A 17914-nucleotide genomic window follows, 5' to 3' on the forward strand; every position below is an offset into this window, starting at 1 on the left:
GGTTTCCTGAGTCCTGTGAGATGCTTTCGCAAATTAATCGAGCTCAAGGGGGAGGTTGTAGGAACTGATTTATGTCCAGTCGGTCAGAAACACAGGTGACAACCTAGACTTGCAATTGGCATCTGAAGTAGAGGGCAGTTTTGTGGGACAGAGCCCTTAACCTGTGGAATCTGATGCTATCTGTGGGTAGATAGTGTCAGAATTGAGTTGAATTGTAGGACGCCCAGCTGGTGTCGGAGAATTGCTTGGTGATGTGGGTGGAAACTCCCCCTCAAACACTGAATTGGGCACAGAACCTTTTAGTAGATTTTGAGCTAAAGAATTATATGGTTTCAATATCCCAGAGCCACTGTAGGAAGAAGCCACAGGATGAACAAAGGAGGAAGACATTAGTCAGGAAGATTCCAGGGTGTGGTCCAGACACGAGGTGAAAAGGGATCTGAACTGTGGTACTGCCAGTGATGAGAGTTTTGGAAGAGTAAAAGCAGAGCTGAGAGAATTTGTGAACTTCTTTCACAGCTGACTATCTAGGGAGGGTACATTCAAAGATGGCTGTGACATTCAAAGATGGCTGTGGTTCTGAGACTAGACTGGGAGAACGCTGTGATGGTGAACAGAAACAGTTTCATCTGGAGAAGAGAGACTTGGTGGGGAACATGATGGATTCGGTTTGGGATATGTTTTGGGGAAGGGGTGCTGGCAGAACAATCAAATGGAACATTTTAGCAGTCGGCTACTTAGAAATATAGGTCTGGAACTCTGCAGCTTCAAAATTTTCATCAGTGATCAGCGAACTTCAAGGTTCTTAAATTATAGTATGTGGATCATTAAGTCAAGAAAGAGCACCTCTAACCAACCATTCAAGTTCTGTCTCCTCTTGGGCTGGCCTATATATCCTAGTAACTGCCCAGTTAAGGAGTCTCCCAAGTCTCCTGCCTCTTTACTCTTAGCCGAGGAAAACAGAGAAATTCCAATAAATTCTTTTGTAACAGAGAATAGATGTAGGGTTCAGTGAGTTCACCCTTATTCTCTTTTTTCTTTTTTAAAGGGAAAAGCCATTTTTATTTATTTTTGTGTGTGTGTGAGGAAGACTAGCCCTGAGCTAACATCCAATGCCAATCCTCCTCTTTTTTGCTGAGGAAGATTGGCCCTGGGCTAACATCCGTGCCCATCTTCCTCTACTTTATATGGGACGCTGCCACAGCATGGCTTGACAAGCGGTGCATCGGTGCTTGCCCAGGATCCGAGCCTGCGAACCCTGGGCCGCCGAAGCGGAGCGCACGCACTTAACCCTACAGCACCGGCCGGCCCCCACCCTTATTCTCAATGAGCCCTAATTAAATGAGCTAACTGGCCATAGATGGTTAACATTATACTTTTAATTAGTAGAAGCTGAAAAACTCCTCCTTCTGTAAACCTGATAGGCGAGTATGAGGCCAGCAGCATGTCAACAGGAGCCCACCAAAGAGAACGATGATTGGGAGACCGGAAACTTCTGCATTAGAGGCCGGGGGCCTCTGAACAAAGCTGGAACTATTGGAGCTTCACGGTCCCCCATCTCAATGTCTGCAAGCCGTGAAATAGACTCTAGGGTAAGCAATTTCCCCCAAGCTCCATTCCTACCCTAAGTTACCAGGCTGGCATGAATTTTTAATATTAGAATCAAGCTATATTGCTACAGCAATAGGAATAATGGCTCTCCCTCTGGGTGGGATTTGAGCAATCTATCCTTTTCCTAGAAAGTTCTTCAGATATACTAACATTTTTACATTTTGCTATGAAACCAGGACATGATATTATAGGTGCCAGCATCTTCTTAAGCAATTGTGCCTCCTTTACCCCATTTGTAAAATGGAGGAAATAATATTATATATCTCATGGGATCGTGATGAGGACTAAATGAGTTAATTTTTACATAGCCCTTTATGTATTATAGTAATTTGTGTATATAGAGTGCCTGGTTCATAGTAAGTGCTCAATAAATGTTAGTTTTTGAATTTTTATCATAATAGCTCTCATTCCGAGTCCTCCTCTTCTACTACAATTCTTTTCCCCTGAAAATGGAAATTGTACACTATCTGCATCAAAGTCACTTAAAGAGTTTGAATGCAGAGTCCTGGGCCCCACTCTAGACCAATGGATTAGTGATCTCTGGGAATGGAGCCCAGAAATTTGCCTTTGAACAAATTTTCTAAGAGATTTTAGTCTCCCTGGAGTTTGAGACCCACTAGACTACTGGCTTTATATGAAGTATAGATGAAATTTCTGCCTTGGCTTCAGTATCCTGCTGCCTAGATCAGTTATGGTAAGTATTCCATCCCAAGACCTGAGATGTGCTGATTGCACAAGGCATGGAGGAGCCTCTGTTGGGATAATGTCAACAAGATCACTCCGAAGAACACCTGATTCCTGCTCCACACCTCAATCTCGTTCTAGAAATCTACCTCCTGAACCGTTATGATCAATTCCAGCCTACAGTTGCTGGAGGGAACCTCCCATAGCCATCAGTTTTCCTAGAAGGAGATCTGTTTAGGGATCCTGGTGATGCTTTGAATACATCTGTCACCACATCTATCAAGTCATATACACAACATGCATGATACCTCCGCCTGTTGACTGTGAATTTTCTGATTTCCTGGCATGTCAGCGTATCAGATGATTCTTTTTGAACTACACCCTCTCTGGTTGTGACACTCAAATTTGACCCCTCTGAGCAACCTTACCCAAGAGCAGCTATTGCGTGTCTCATATTTTAAGGATAAGAATCTTGCACATCATCATAGCGATCACAATACAAAATAATAAGTCCTTCTATTTCTGTAAGACTTTATGGATGATTGTCAAAGAACTTTCACAGCTATTACCTAGCATGCCCTCACAATGGGTGTTAGAAAAACCAAGAGTCCCTTCTGCTTTATAGGAAGCAAAACCTCAAGGAGTTTATGTGACTTACCTAAATTCACCGAACAGGTTGGAGGCTAGCGTGACCCATGAGTCTCCATGCTCTGACCCCTGGGCGTGGGCTTGTCCTGCTTCCGCACACTGCCTGCAGCCATTGTATCCCCAGGGTAGAGAAGAAGTGAGGAGCACTAGCTTGGGACCACACTTTGAATCTTGAGTCCATCACTCACTAGCTGTGTGACCTTGAGAAAACTCACCTCACACTGGTGAGACAAGATGTAATGTAAAGCACTATGCTTAGCACACAGTGAACACTCCATAGGTGTGGCATGTTGATATCCTTGTCATTATCTCTAACTATGCACATCGCTGACAGTCAGTGAGGGTGGTTCTGACCAAAATGGCTAAGATTCTATCAGGAGCCTGTCTCTCCTTTTACCTATTCTTTTTGGGTAAGAGGACAAAATGGTTATTATGTTCCATTTCTGTCATTTTTGGCTTTGATAAAATAGAGAAATCTTTTGAAACTTATTCCCCAGTGTTTAAGAACTTTAGACTAAATTATTATATATATTATGTTTGACACAGGGAATGGAATTTTTTTCCCAGAGAACTGAACTTAAACTCTACTCTTGTCCCAAGTCAAATGAATTCAGTTACTGAGTTTTGTTCCATTAACTTTTTGACCAATATTAACAATAAATGCTGAAGAGATACACTGGATCAGATGAGCGGGTGAGCCATGACCAGGCAAGGAAAAGATGTTTGTTGGATGAACTTCCCTGATATCTGCTTGACATGGTGAGTTGGTCCCTGACTAATTTCTCAACAACATCTAGAAACGCAGAACGAAATATTATATAAAGGAATAAATAAAAATGTTGATACCCTGGAAACAATTTGCCTTAGAAAATATAATTATAACTTTCAGTGAATTACAGTCACAGAGATTTTATGCCTCTTCTCACAATCACTTCCTGCTAACATTTCATTGCCAATACCTTACGCTATTTCTTCCACATACAACACTCACCAGGAACTTAATTGGCCCTTCGGTGACACTGCAAAGTGAGGGAGGAGAAAGAGCTGCCTGTCAGGCTAAGGGCCATAGAGGTTCTGAGTGCAGAGAAAACCCCCAACAGAGGCAACATCCTAGAGGATAAAGCGTATTAACACCAATACTGTATGTCTCTGTACTTCTAATGAGAGCTATCTTCTTCCTGCCACTGCCCCTCCTCATCCAACTCCCTGAAGCAGCTGGTACCATGGGAATTTGCTCCCATCCAGGCAGGGCGAATGAACCGTGACACAACAGAAGACAGTGAGCATCAGAGTGGTCATCTGACACACAGAGAAGTGACCCACAAGGGGAATGCAACCAAAAAAAGTAACTCCGAGGAAAACAAAAATATTCCCAGCAGCACTATTTTTAAGGAAAAAAAAAAAAAAACTATAAAGAACCAAAAACCACACCAGTGTGTAGAAGGGCCAAAAATATCGTGATGGAAACCACGATGGAATACTACATAGCTATTAAAAATAACACGTTTATGGACTACAAATATATAAATGTTTATATAGAGCAGTATGAAGTGGAAAGTCACAACTAACAATGTCAAAATTAAATTTTATGTCTGTATCTAAATGCTGAACACTGCTATAAAAAAAATCTCACAACCCGAGAGATTAGAATCTTTATGAATTTAACCTATTTCAACTTAAAGGGACCACACAATTAGATTACCACATTTCTCTAGTAAGTTCATTCTCTCAGTCTTGCAACTTCTATTTATACTTCCTTCACTAGCCTCAAACTTCCCAGGCTCTCTCATAACAGAATCCTAGGAGTTGATTGTGATTCTTGCTCTGCCTGCCCAAATCTGGCAACACAATTCCTCTCCTTTCTTGTGTTCCAGCCACACTGGCCTTTTGGATCCTTGAATTTGCCAAGCACTCTCCTATCTTGAGGCCTTCTCCTACATACTTCCTGCTGCCTGGAAGGTCCTTGCCCCACGTCAGTCAACTCAACTAAGTCTCATATTTATGCACCTCCACTATTATCCACATGCACATTTTCCTTCATAGCACCTAGCACATTTTGTAATCATAAGTGTTTTTGCATGATTATTGGTTTACGGTGTTTCCCTCCCCTAAAAAGACTGTAAGCTCTATGAGGAATAACACTTTGGCTGTTCATGATCATAAACCTACCTAGTACTGACACAGAACCTGGCTCAGACTGGTTGTCTCACAAAACTTTGTTGAATAAATGGATAGATGGAAGGAAGGATGGATGGATGGACGGACGGATGGATGGATGGATGGACGGATGGATGGATGGACGGATGGATGGATGAAGTGATACGAATATAATTTAATATTCATCAGGTTTTATTTTTTCCACAAAAATACCGTGTAGTGTGTAGACTATTGAGTAATACTTTGTGCTCATGTGAGTAGTCCTTTCCATTTTTCAAAGTATTTTCATATGCAATAATAAATTTTTTTGATTCTTAGAATCCTATGAGGTAGACATTATTCCAGCTTCACATTTGAGGAAATGGGGGCTCAGAGAAATTAAGTAATTGGCCTAAACTGAACTAAGTGGTAGAGAGAGGTCTGGAATCCAGACCTGCTAGATTCAGGCCAAGGATTTGGACCCTCTGCCTCTGTGGCTCCAAGTTTGTCACTGTGTCCACTGTAAGGTACATTGGGAGCACTGAGGGCTGGAAGGTGCACAGGCATTATCCTGATGGGTCTTTGCTACTCAGAAATGATGGGAGGTGATGGCGTTACAGTCTGGGGGGAGGGTCCTGGCCCCAATCAGGTGGGGTTGGAGCAGTGAGGCAGTGGGCAGTGAGCTCAGATGTGGCTCTCAGGTCACTCACATGCAACCTGCAGTTGTTCAACGTCTCATGGTCAGCGTCACTCTGGTGATCATGCAATAGTCATATCAAACTATTGGTTACTGATAATTGCACAAGTGGCTCCATAGTCACCAAACTCAGATGCAACACAACAGAATGGACAGAACCCTGGGTTGAACCCCAAATATGTGGTCAGAAAAGTCAAATGACCCAGAAAAGTCAAGGAAAGCCAAAATATGTATTTCAACACTGTCACTCTGGCAAAGCTATGACCTTATTTATCATATTGTTTGTCTTATCTGAATATTTACAAAAATATAAGCTCAAATGGGCAGAGGTGTGATGGGGGAGGGAGGACGATATAAAACGATGACTAACCGAATGAAGGCCTAATCTGAAGGCAGAAAACCCTTTCCCCTGCCATATGATCTTAGTGCACCCTTCTCATCATTCCAACTTTCACACCCTGTTAAAGCCTTCATCTTCTTCTCAGCCCCTGTCTACAGCAGCTTTCCAGAAAGAGCTTGATGACAACTGTGTCTGTTGGGAAAACCACAGCCTCCTTTTTCCCTCCTCAGAAGCATCTCGGGACTGCGATACTTGCCACCACTTAACAAGGTGGGGTTTGCCAGGCCAGCAGTGTGGAGGCTGGTGGTTTCTTTCCTGACAGTGTCTGTAATTGAGCAGTTGCCTCTAGGCAAATGGCAGGAGGTACCTGATGTTGACTGCACAGGCCCAATGCTGAGATTCACCCCAAACAACAATAACTAAAAAAATCAGGAGGTGAAAGCTCATTTGTTAAATTACTAAATTTTTTGTATTACTGATATAATAACATAGTTATTATTAACAACATAATTACTTGAGGGGAACACTGTAAGAATAAAACAAATCCAATAATAAAAATAGCTATCAAGTTTATCACCTTGTCTGTTACATTTTTCATTTCTCACAATAACTGTTTTTACTAAAAAGGAAAATGAGATTCAAGATGCTAAGACAGACTTACCCACTAGGGAGTGGAGCCGGAAGTCAGGAGAGGGAATCTGTTCCCGCAGACTCATTATTAATTAGTTGTGTGGCCTTAGGTAAGTTTCTTTCCCTCTCTGGGCTTCAGTTTCATTTCTGGAGACAGGAAATAAGTGAGTTAGACTTGCACATGGTGCAGTTCCCTTCTTGCTCTAAGTGTCTTCATGCTTAATTTTATTGTTTTCTTTCATCAATGACGGTTCTGGTTCTTTTTTCTTTTTTTTTTTTTTGGTGAGGAAGATTAGCCCTGAGCTAACATCTGTTGCCAATCCTCCTCTTTTTGATGAGGAAGACTGGCCCTGGGCTAACATCTGTGCCCATCTTCCTCTACTTTATATGTGGGACGCCTGCCACAGCGTGGCTTGATAAGCGGTGTGTAGGTCCACGCCCAGGATCCAAACCCGCAAACCCTGGGCCACTGAGCGAACTTAAGCACTACGCCACTGGGCCGGCCCCTTGTTTTTCTTAATCCTCATAACTTTCTCATCATCCAGCTCTCAGTTTATCACCTCTCAGAGAGGATTTCCCTGAGCAATCCTGCTAAAATAGCTTGTCCAGCTTCCTCCACTCTTTATTACAAAGTCTGAACACCTTGGCACTGCACACACTAATGTCACGGACTGGCCCCCATTTTGTCCTTCAGAATCTAGTAAACAGTGAAGAAATATTTGTTGATTGAATTATGAATAAATCCGATTTGTTACAAATTCTTTTGATTCTTCCACAGAAAACTCTAGGACTGTGCTGTTCAATACAGTAGCAAATAGCCACATGCAACTGTTTACATTTAAATTAATTAAAATTAAAAGTAACAGTTCCCCAGTCTCACTAGCCACATTTCAGCTACTCAAGAGCTGCATGCCGCCAGTGGCTAGTGTAATAGTGCTGAATGGAACATTTCCATCTCTGCAGAAAGTTCTGTTGGAGAGTGCTGGTCTAAATCCTGGCCCTTCCTCTCCAACCCCACTGTGATCGCTCACCTGGATTCTTGTAACAGCCTGTTAAGTGGGCTGACGGTAGCCTCCTTCCATGCTAGTCCATTCTCCACTCTGCCTCATTCATTTAGTTCTTCTATTCGTACAGCAAATGTTTAAGGAGGACCTTCTACACGCCAGGTCTTCACAGGAGACCGAGCAGGGCACAAGTCAGACTTACTCCTGACTCAGTGAACTTACAAGCTAGAGGTAATGTGTGTATGTCATTCCCATGCTTCAAAACCAATGTTGGGTCCTCTTTACCAAAGTACCTTACAGCATTCCCAGAATGCTGGGCTCTGGGGGACACAGCAGAGAGAGTCAACTCTGCTCTTCAGAGGGGGTTAACTGAAACAGCAGTTCCCGTGTGTGTGTGTGTGTGTGTGTGTGTATTTGTGTGTGTGATGGCAGAAGCAGCTGGAGCCCAGGTGTTGCACCTGACCCTTCTGGCCCCCGATTTGGGTCTCACAGGTGCATGGAGGGTGGATGGCCTCCTCGTGCACATGGTTTCAGTTTCTGCTCTTCCTCATCCTCTCCCCTGCACATTTTGTACCCGGTATTCTACCACATTGCCTTACCACTCTTTCCTCTTCTCCACATACCCAGTCACACCTCAGTGCTTCTGCACAGGCCTTTCCCTCAGTGGGATTTTCTCTCTCAATCTCTTAACCTGATGAACTCTTATTCATCCTTCGAAACCCACTTCAAATATCACTTTCTGTGAAATCTTTCCCAGCAACCCCAGGCAAGTCAGGGTTCTTTTTCCTGTGTGCCCACATCTCTCTATTGTTAAGTCTAGGGTAACACTTACTATGTTTACCCTAACCATCTCGTTTATATGCCTCTTCCCAGCAGACTGGAGTTCCTTCAGATGAAGAACTTCCATTCATCATCATAGCTCCAGTGCCTGAAATATAATAGGTCCCTAGTACATGATTTTTGAGAGATGATTAATGAATGATGACTAAATGAGTGAATAAATGTGTGACTATTATGAAAGTGCCTGGCTTGTCTGCAGTTCCCCAGGGAGGCTGCATTGGTTCTAGAACTTGGAAATGGAATAAAAAGACCATAACTGTCTACTTGTTATCAAAGAGAAAATGTTATTTTACTTAACATTCTTATTTTTAACCTACTCTAAATGTCCCTTCTGCCCCTTGTTTTCATATTGAAGATTTTTTTTTTTTTTTTTTTTTTTTTTGTCCCCACAAGCTCTCCTTTGCACTAACCAAAACTCAAGGATCAAGTACTTCCCTTCCAAATGCCGTGTGTCCCAGGGCGCTCTTTCTTCTAATTGCTGTCAAAGTGTTTATTTACTAGCTCCTCCCAACTGTATGTTTAGGACTGCTGTTAAAACTCTTGTACATTAAATATAAAATTTCTTCATTAAACACTATTACACCACTATATGAGTGTTTTATAAACCTATCTGAAGCAGGCCCAACATTTCTTAATTTTTCCCAGACCTCTAAAAACACCATCAAACCAAAGAGAAGGCTCATGAAATAGCTATACAGAGGTTCCCTCCCACGTGCCCTGGGTGTCACCCTCCGTTCACCCACCCAGTTATTGTTTCTATGGTTCTTCAGAGGAAGGAAGAGGTTACCCTTGACACCCCTCAACAAGCCAGTTCAACAAACCAAATATTAATTAACCCATTCAATTAGCTCAAAAACTTTCTGGGGTTCAAATTTACTTTCTTGATATGTCACGATATTTTAAGTGAGCAGATGAATCTCTGTCACATCTGCCCCTCCAGATGACTCTGCAGACACATCATCTGAGAAGGGGACCTGAGGGTCTTCATCACAAGCATACAGCCCCAGCCTCTTGCTCTCCCCAATAGTTCGAGCTCCATGCCTTCACTATCGGCTGGGGAAGAAAAATTGAGTTTTTTCTATATCTATAATCACCATTCCTTAGAATTACTTCAGTTAAATTGGCTAGTACCAATTACACAACAGCAACATTTTGTCATTAGAAAATCCTAGTTGCTAAAATCTTTTACTAGTCACTTAATCAGCCATACTCAGGGGCCAAGCCACATTCAGCCTTTGCTACGTCAAAGATTTTGTATACAAAGTCACGATCCTTGGACTTAGGTTATTTTCTGGTAAACTGCTGTTCTGATTCTAGAAATGATCCAATAATGTGCATAGCTGTGATCAAGGCTGCGTAAAGGGTGCCGGGTGTGCGTGTGTGTGTGTCTGAGTGTTTGTGTGTGCGTGCGTGTGTGTGTGATATCCTCAGGGTTTCAGTAGATATTTAACCATGACGAGGTGAGGGAGTTTTTGTAAAAAATAAAGGCCTGCCAAAGGCTCAAGACTTCCTAAATTTGACTTTTTCTACAAAAGAGGAATTCCTTCCCAGCGTGTGAAACTTCTGTTGACTTTTAACTTCTGAAAAAAAACTGATCTTAATGTGAGAAAAATGCTATGGGTTTCTCAGGAAAAGGTGTTATGTAAATATAGTGGTTCTGCCTCATTATCTTGGCTTAGCCTGGAGAAGGAGAAGCTAAGGGTGACACGTTAACCTACCTCAAGTATAGATACAGGTTTAACAAGGACACAGGCATTTGTTCTCAATTTCAGGGAAGATAAAACAAGAAAAAAGGACCTAAGTTTCAACCAGAGGGAGCGTGATCAGGCTTAAGCGAGAACTTCTTAATCACACTGATGGTTTATGCAGCTTTCCCAAAGAGAGCAGGGAATTTGACAGGTATTCACTGAGTGACCATTGTGTCAAATGTTTGGGTTGTGAAGGATAGAAAGAGTAGTAAGGTACATACCGTCTCTGCTCCTCAGGAGGCCAGAATCTAGTTGGAGAGATAAGACAATGCCTCACAAAATGACAGTTAATATAGAATAATAACTCAAGATATGGCCTGAGACAGTGTACGCAAGGGCCAAGTGAGTGGGAGAGTGGAGTACTCTGAGTCCAGAATAGGGAGAGATCCCCATGGGCTGAAGCAACTGGAAAATCTTGGTGTTGAGCCTTGAAGGATGGAAAGGGTTTTGAGAAGAGGAGAGGAGGAGGAGGAGCAGGAAGGGCATGTTAAGGGTTACCAAATATTTTTAAAATAAGCTTCAAGGACAAATATATGATTCCACTTATATGAGGACCTAGAGTAGACAAATTCAAAGAAACAGAAAGTAGAGAGATGGTTGCCTGGGGGCGAGGGTGGAATGGGGATTTATTTTTTCAGGGGTATAGAGTTTCAGTTTAGGAAGATGAAATTGTTCTGGAGATTAATGATAGTGATGGTTGCACAATGATGTGAATGTACATAATGCCACTGAGCTGTACACTTAAAAATGATTAAAATGGTAAATTTTATATTATGCATATTTTACCAAAAATTTTAAAAAAGTTTGAGGTAAACAACTATCTGTCCCAAGAAGACAGAAGATGGATTCACATTGAACTTTTGAGGTCTCTTCTTTATGACTCCATATTAACTGTATGTGTGGCCCCTGTGACAGCAAGAATGAAATGATTCAACATAATCTGTCCCCGGGCTGTTACACTTTAAAAGAGTATTTAATGGTTGTGGTTGTCTTAGTCTGTTGTGGTTGCTGTAACAGAATCCCATAGACTGGTGGCTTATAAACAACAGAGATGTATTTCTCACAGTTCTGGAGGCTAGACATCTGAGATCAGGATGCCAGCATGGTCAGTTCCCCTTCTGGGTTGCAGACTACTCCTTGTATCCTCACATGGTGGGAAGAGCAGAGAGAGGAGGCAAGTTCTCTCATGACACTCATAAGGGCACTATCCCATTCAAAAGGGCTCCACCTTCATGACCTCATCTAATCCTAGCTACCTCCCAAAGGCTCGATCTCCTAATACCGTCACATTGAGGGGTAGGGTTTCAACATACGAATTTGAGAGGGGACACAAACATTCAGTCTGTAACAGTGGTCGACTACCCAACAGCTTCTCCCCTCCTTCTTCCTTGCACACAAAGTCCACTTCCACTAGAGAGGCCAGTTACTCACTTTCCCAGCCTCATTGTAGGTAGAGCATAGGTATGTGATCCTATCCTGGCCCATGGTACTAAGAGGAAACCTCCTAGGGGTTATATTTTGGGGAAACTTTTCCTCCTTGTTTAAAAAAAAAGAGAGAGAACTCTTATAGGTTGAACTTTCTCCCTGTCCTCCTTTGGATGATGTTGTATGAAGACATAATGCTTGGGGCTGAGATAGCTATCTTGTATCCACAAGGTAGAGACTAAAGACTGACAGATAAGTCAATCTGGAATTCCGACAACCTGCTGCTGTATCCGTCACCCTCAGAAAACAGAGTCCTCCCTGTTTTAGCCACTATTAGTTTGGTATTCTGTTTACTTGCAGCCATGGTGATTCCAATGGACAAGGGTGTTACAAAGACAGCCCTATGGCACATTGCAGGGAATCCATATTCAGCTGGAGTCTCCTCTTCCCTTCAAAAAAAAAAAGGTGTTTATTATCCTTTTCTTCATCATAGGTCAGGCAAGAGAAAGAATACAAAGATCAGGGCACCAAGACAAAAAGAACACCTAGTGCTGGGTTTGGATAGACTCAGGATCATCAGCAACTAAGCTGAGCGTGAAGAGAGTAAATAGCCGGTATTTTGCCATGTATTGGAAAGAATTAAATTCTCCTTTGTAACTGAGAAAGGCTGTATATAAAGGGAACATTGGGTAAGAGCATAAACAAAGACTAGGGACTCTCTGAAGATGGTAAGTGTCCAGAAGCAAGAAAGCAATAACCCAATGGAGACCAGAGTGGGCACTAACAGTATCCCAGGCCAAGAAGAGGATCAGTGTGATCCAGGAAAAGAGAAACCTAGGGTCTGCATCAGACCACTCTTCTCTCAACTCAGCTCGGTAGGTTTCAGTAATTCTCAACTGAGCTTTTTGCTTTTCTTATAAAGACTCAGGTTAAAGTGCCCCTCAATGTATTGCTGTAGATAGATACCAGGTCTGTGTGGCTCTGCTTTGATTGCTGCAAGAAAGATTCTGGTGCAAAGATCTGTCAGATTTTTCTATCAAGGTGAACATCTTTCTGGGGGTGTTGCAATTTAGGTATTTATTAAGCACTTTTGTTAGCTGGTGGTGTGATAGCTACCTGCAAAGTTGATTAAACAGACACAGCCAAGGAAGGAAAGACAGCTCCATCTGTCCATTAATGATGCTGGCAGCCCAGAGAGAGAGGTCCAGGCACAGGGCAATCTGTCACTTCCCAGCTACGAGTGTCCTGTGACGCTTTTAACAGGAACCAAGGTGCTGCGCTAGACAGCTGTCCCCTAAGAGTGGGAGTCCTTGATCTAAGGCAATTAGAATTAAACCACTTAGGGCCGGCCTCGTGGCTTAGCGGTTAAGTGCGTGCACTCCGCTACTGGCTGCCCGGGTTCCGATCCCGGGCGCGCACCGACGCACCGCTTCTCCGGCCATGCTGAGGCCGCGTCCTACATACAGCAACTAGAAGGATGTGCAACTATGACATACAACTATCTACTGGGGCTTTGGGGAAAAGAAAAAGGAGCAGGATTGGCCATAGATGGTAGCTCAGAGCTGGTCTTCCTCAGCAAAGGGAGGAGGATTAGCATGGATGTTAGCTCAGGGCTGATCTTCCTCACCAAAAAAAAAAAAAGAATTAAACCACTTACTTCTCCAGATAGAGATGGACTCCTTGATAAGGCCTTCCCCCTTCCCCACATTCACACACTAGTCTTTTTTAGAAAAGGAACCTCGAGTTCCCTGACAGCAAGCTGATTCTAATGCTTTGCAAAGGACCATTAAAAAAAAACACTCAGAGCTGTGAATGAACACATACAAATATCCTCATAAACTGAAGCCCATGTGAAATATCGTTGATCCAACCCATCAGGGATTAGCAAGCCTTCCCACAAGGGCCAAATGAGCTAAAAATGGAATTAGATCAATTCATATCATCTGATTCTGATCAAGGGCAGAGCCTTTTGGTTATTCTCTCAGCACTCAAAGAATGTGGGATTATTCCCCTGAGAGCACACAAGCTCTCCATGAGTTGCAGAGTCCCAGTGGAGATGTAAGTGTTTGCCTCTGGTGAAAATGAATCTCCATGGAAAATGTGACACAATCACTACTTTTTGGGTCTCAAATAAATCAGGTTTTTTACTAGAAAGATTTTTCTCATTAAAACTACTTTGGGGAAGTGACTCTGACAGAGCTTGTGGTGGTTCCTGACAGTCCTGCAGGGCCTTCCTGGAGCCCCGTGACCTGTTCTGTTTTGTTCAGGTTTTAAAAGGAGAACAACGGAGAGCAGCGGGAACAGCATGGACTATGCAGTCAGATCTAGGTTTAAATTTGGAGCCCGCTGCTTCCTCACTGTGTGATATTGAACAAATTAATTTCTCTGAGCACTTACCTTAGAGGGTTGATGTGAGACAATATATGAAAAGTACTTAAAAAAACACAAAGGATCAGATTGTTAAAGCAGGCTCATAAGAATAGAGCTCTTACCCGGTATCAAGTTTTACTAATAACTTCAATGACACAAGTAATCACAAGGCTCAGGTAAAGCAGTGAGTGGTCCAGGACTAATGCAGTTCCCCAGGTCCTTTCGTGCCACATCAAGATACTCTCTTGCCCAAAGTAACATAGAAAACCTTTAACCATGTGTGTGGCCACATCACCTACACACAAAAGAGCCATCATAAGTATTCTCATATTATACTCAGATAGCTACATAACTTACTTAACCTTCTCCCAGGACCCATGCTCAGTACCTCTATATATTCTAGATTTGTTACAAATGAGCAATCCAGGCAGACGAGGTACCTCCTTCTAAAAGCATGTCGTAGATAAAGACCCTGTGCTAGCAAATATCATTAGTGTGTTTATGATAGTGTGTTGGAGGTCTATGGTTATCACGTTTACATGAAGATTTGATTGAGTTACCTTCCTTCTTTCTTTCCCATGGGCTTCCCTTTGGTAAAGAGAGAATGGATTGCAGGCCTATTGCTAAACATTTCCTGCCCAGTCCCAGACTGGGACTAGACAGATAGTAGCTTTTATCACATTATTAAAAATAATAACTATAATATGACCATGCTTATACTCTATTTCTGCCTGACTTTCAGGTCCTGCATAATTCAGCCTCTATTTCCTGCTGCCACTCATCTAGGCCTCACTTCCTCAATTGTGTGCAATTCTCATCTCTGCCTTTTCTCCCCTTGTTCTATTCTGCTGTTGTACCCATCTTTCAAGGACAGCCAAATACCCCTTCCTCCTGGATAACTTCCATGCCTACTTTTGCCCTCTGATTTCGCCTTTTCTACCATCTGTAATCCATGATCTAACACTGATCCTAGAGTATCTTACATCATGCTGTTTCTTACTTTTGCATGTGTGACAGTGTTCTTTCTCCAAATAGCTTATAAATCCCATTAGAGCTGAGAACTCTGACTAACTTCATCTGAGTCACTTATACCAGGAAGCATGCCTTGATCCACCTCCCCAACAGATGTATTCCCCCTGGTATTGACCCCATCAGTACTCCACTTACTGTATTGTGATGTTATCACAACTTCTTGTAATTCTTTAGGAGCAACAAGCTCCAGAAAGACACAGTTATGTCTCTCTTGTTCACTTTTACATCTCTACTGCCTGACACAGCACCTGGCAAGGAGTAGGTAATTAATAAATATTTGTTGAAGAAATAGGTTCTCTATTGGTAATACTAGGTAGAGCAAGGAAGCCCATTAACTTATACAACGAATATATGGAGCATCTGCTCTGGGTACTCAGGATGCAAAGGTGAATAAGACATGATTTCAGTCATCTGATCTCTGGACTGAGCACGTTTGAGTCATCTTCTTTACCACCACTATCTGGGTCTCCAGATATGCACAAAATAGCTATGCAGATAAAATCAAAACCAAATCCCATTAGTTAAGCCCAATGAGTTAATGGGAGGGAAAGAGAAAATCAGGAGAATGGAGCTCTGGAGGGGTGCAGATGCTCCCATTGCCCTGTCTGCCTCCCCAAATGGCCAGCACACAAGCTTTACTACTGGCCCCAATTCCTGTGAAAATCTTACAGCAATCCTTAAATTGAGCTTTAACTTAGTAGCTAGTAGATCTTTCTCTTGCCCCTCACCTCCCTGTTCTTTGTGAGCAGTATGACACTTGTATAGGTATATGCTAGGACACCTTTCTGGAAACTTTTTTTTTAGAATGACACAATCTGAATAGCATTCCAACTTGTTCATAACAGATTTTGGCCACCAACACAACAAATTCAAACTGACATGCTAATTAACTATAATGTTAAACCAGATAATAAAATTCATTTAATTTTGTCCATCTTAATATCACCCTATGTAATAAAAGATGTGTTTTCATTGCTTTTCCAAAGTCAATGCACTTCTCATGGGTTTGGTGCAGGGTCAGTCTATTCCTCAATCTTCTGAGAAACAAGGGAAGCAATGAATTTGGTGTTTATTGGTTGTATCTGATGAAAGCTAACGATCAACTCTGGTGGACCGATCTCTCAAATCCTCCTGGGAAGAGAGGTTGGGATTATGGAATGAAGGCAGATGGGTTCATATATGATATTTTCTCAAGCATATAAAGTGGCTCCTGTCCTTCCTTTCTTCGTTCCCTCCTTCTCTTTCTTTGTTTTTTTGCCAAATGATTATGTAGTGCAGCTCAAGATGAGACAGGTTCTGCCATTCAGGCTTTCACCTACACAGGCTACTTCCTGGTGTCCAAGCTAAAGTTGTCTGCAATCTACACTGACCAGCTACCTTCAGCTGTACATCAAAAAGATGGATTCTCTCAAAAAAACCCAGCTGGCTGCCTCTTTTACTCCATTACATTTTCCCTCCCACTAATGCTCCTTTCTTTTTCTTCCCTTCTGGAAGGTCACCTCCATATCCCTTCATGCTCTCTTCAAAGCCTTTCTCCATGCTCTGTCCTCCTCTGTGGCCAAGTGTTAGTAACTATTTCTCTGCTCTCCCACTAAACTGGAGCTCTTTGAAGGCAGGATCTGTATCTCATTTGCCTTAGCATCCCCAGTGCCTTCAAGAGGGCCTGGCACGTGGTGAGTGTTGAGTAAATGTTTGAATTTAATGACTTCATTGAATCAACGTTGAATCAGAGAATAAATACTTAGCATCTGGGACATACAGAAGGAAGAGGTTGTAATGATTCATATTTGAGCACTTCATCCATCTGTGACAGAGGAATAAAGGGCAAGGGATCCTGTAGGCTACAGTACCCTGTGAAGCCAGGGTGAGTGGAGAGACAGTAACAGGAAAGGACAATAGAAATTTCAACTGTGCCCTATGTAGTCTCTGGGAATAGTTGGACAACACTGATTTAAAGAAAAACTTGAGAGAAAAAACAGACAAAAGAACTCCTTCAACTGGTTTCAATTAAGCCAATATAACCCCCTTCCCATTTATCAGAAGTCAGCACATGTTTTTTTTCTCTTTCCACACTACTTAGAACTCTGACCGGTGATCCCAGATGGTTCTGTTTCCCAAATAGATTGTAGTACCATCTCCACTGCATTCATTTGGATTGAAAATGAAGGCAAAAAGAATTGCAATTGCTTGAGAGGTCTCTTCCGCCCCTGACCCCATCTGTCCCTAGGAGGTCTGCACCCGGAAATCCACTTGGAGGGGCCTGATAGAGGTGTCCCCAGGAATGTAAACAGCATTATGAAACCAGAACCTCAGAGTTGTGGTGAAAGAATAGAGTTTTGGGAGGTCCCTCTCCCTAATGCGCCCATGAGTCAAGAGTTAACTGTGGTTGTGAAAGAGACGGAGCAGCCATTGTCAAAGCCAACTTGAAGTGAAATCTGTCTTGTACTGTAAGCCCAACTCTGCAACTCCTAAAAGCGACGAGCCTGGCCTACTTCCAGACTGCACTTCCAGTGTCTGTAGCCTAAACTACAGAGAGGGTGGGACAAATATGATTCTCATATTTTATTGGTGCCCCTCTGCATACCGTCTTGGCCTTAGGCACCCGGCCATCTAAAACATTCCCTCAGCTCATCCTCAGGATGCAAACATTTGCCTGATGGATAAGAAGTTGGCACAAACACATTAAGTTCCTCAGAGGAAAGACGCAGTCATATTATTTGACACAAATCATTATAACTTATATACAGAA

The sequence above is a fragment of the Diceros bicornis genome, chromosome 4, assembly GCF_020826845.1.
Source record: "Diceros bicornis minor isolate mBicDic1 chromosome 4, mDicBic1.mat.cur, whole genome shotgun sequence".
Lineage (NCBI taxonomy): Eukaryota > Metazoa > Chordata > Mammalia > Perissodactyla > Rhinocerotidae > Diceros > Diceros bicornis.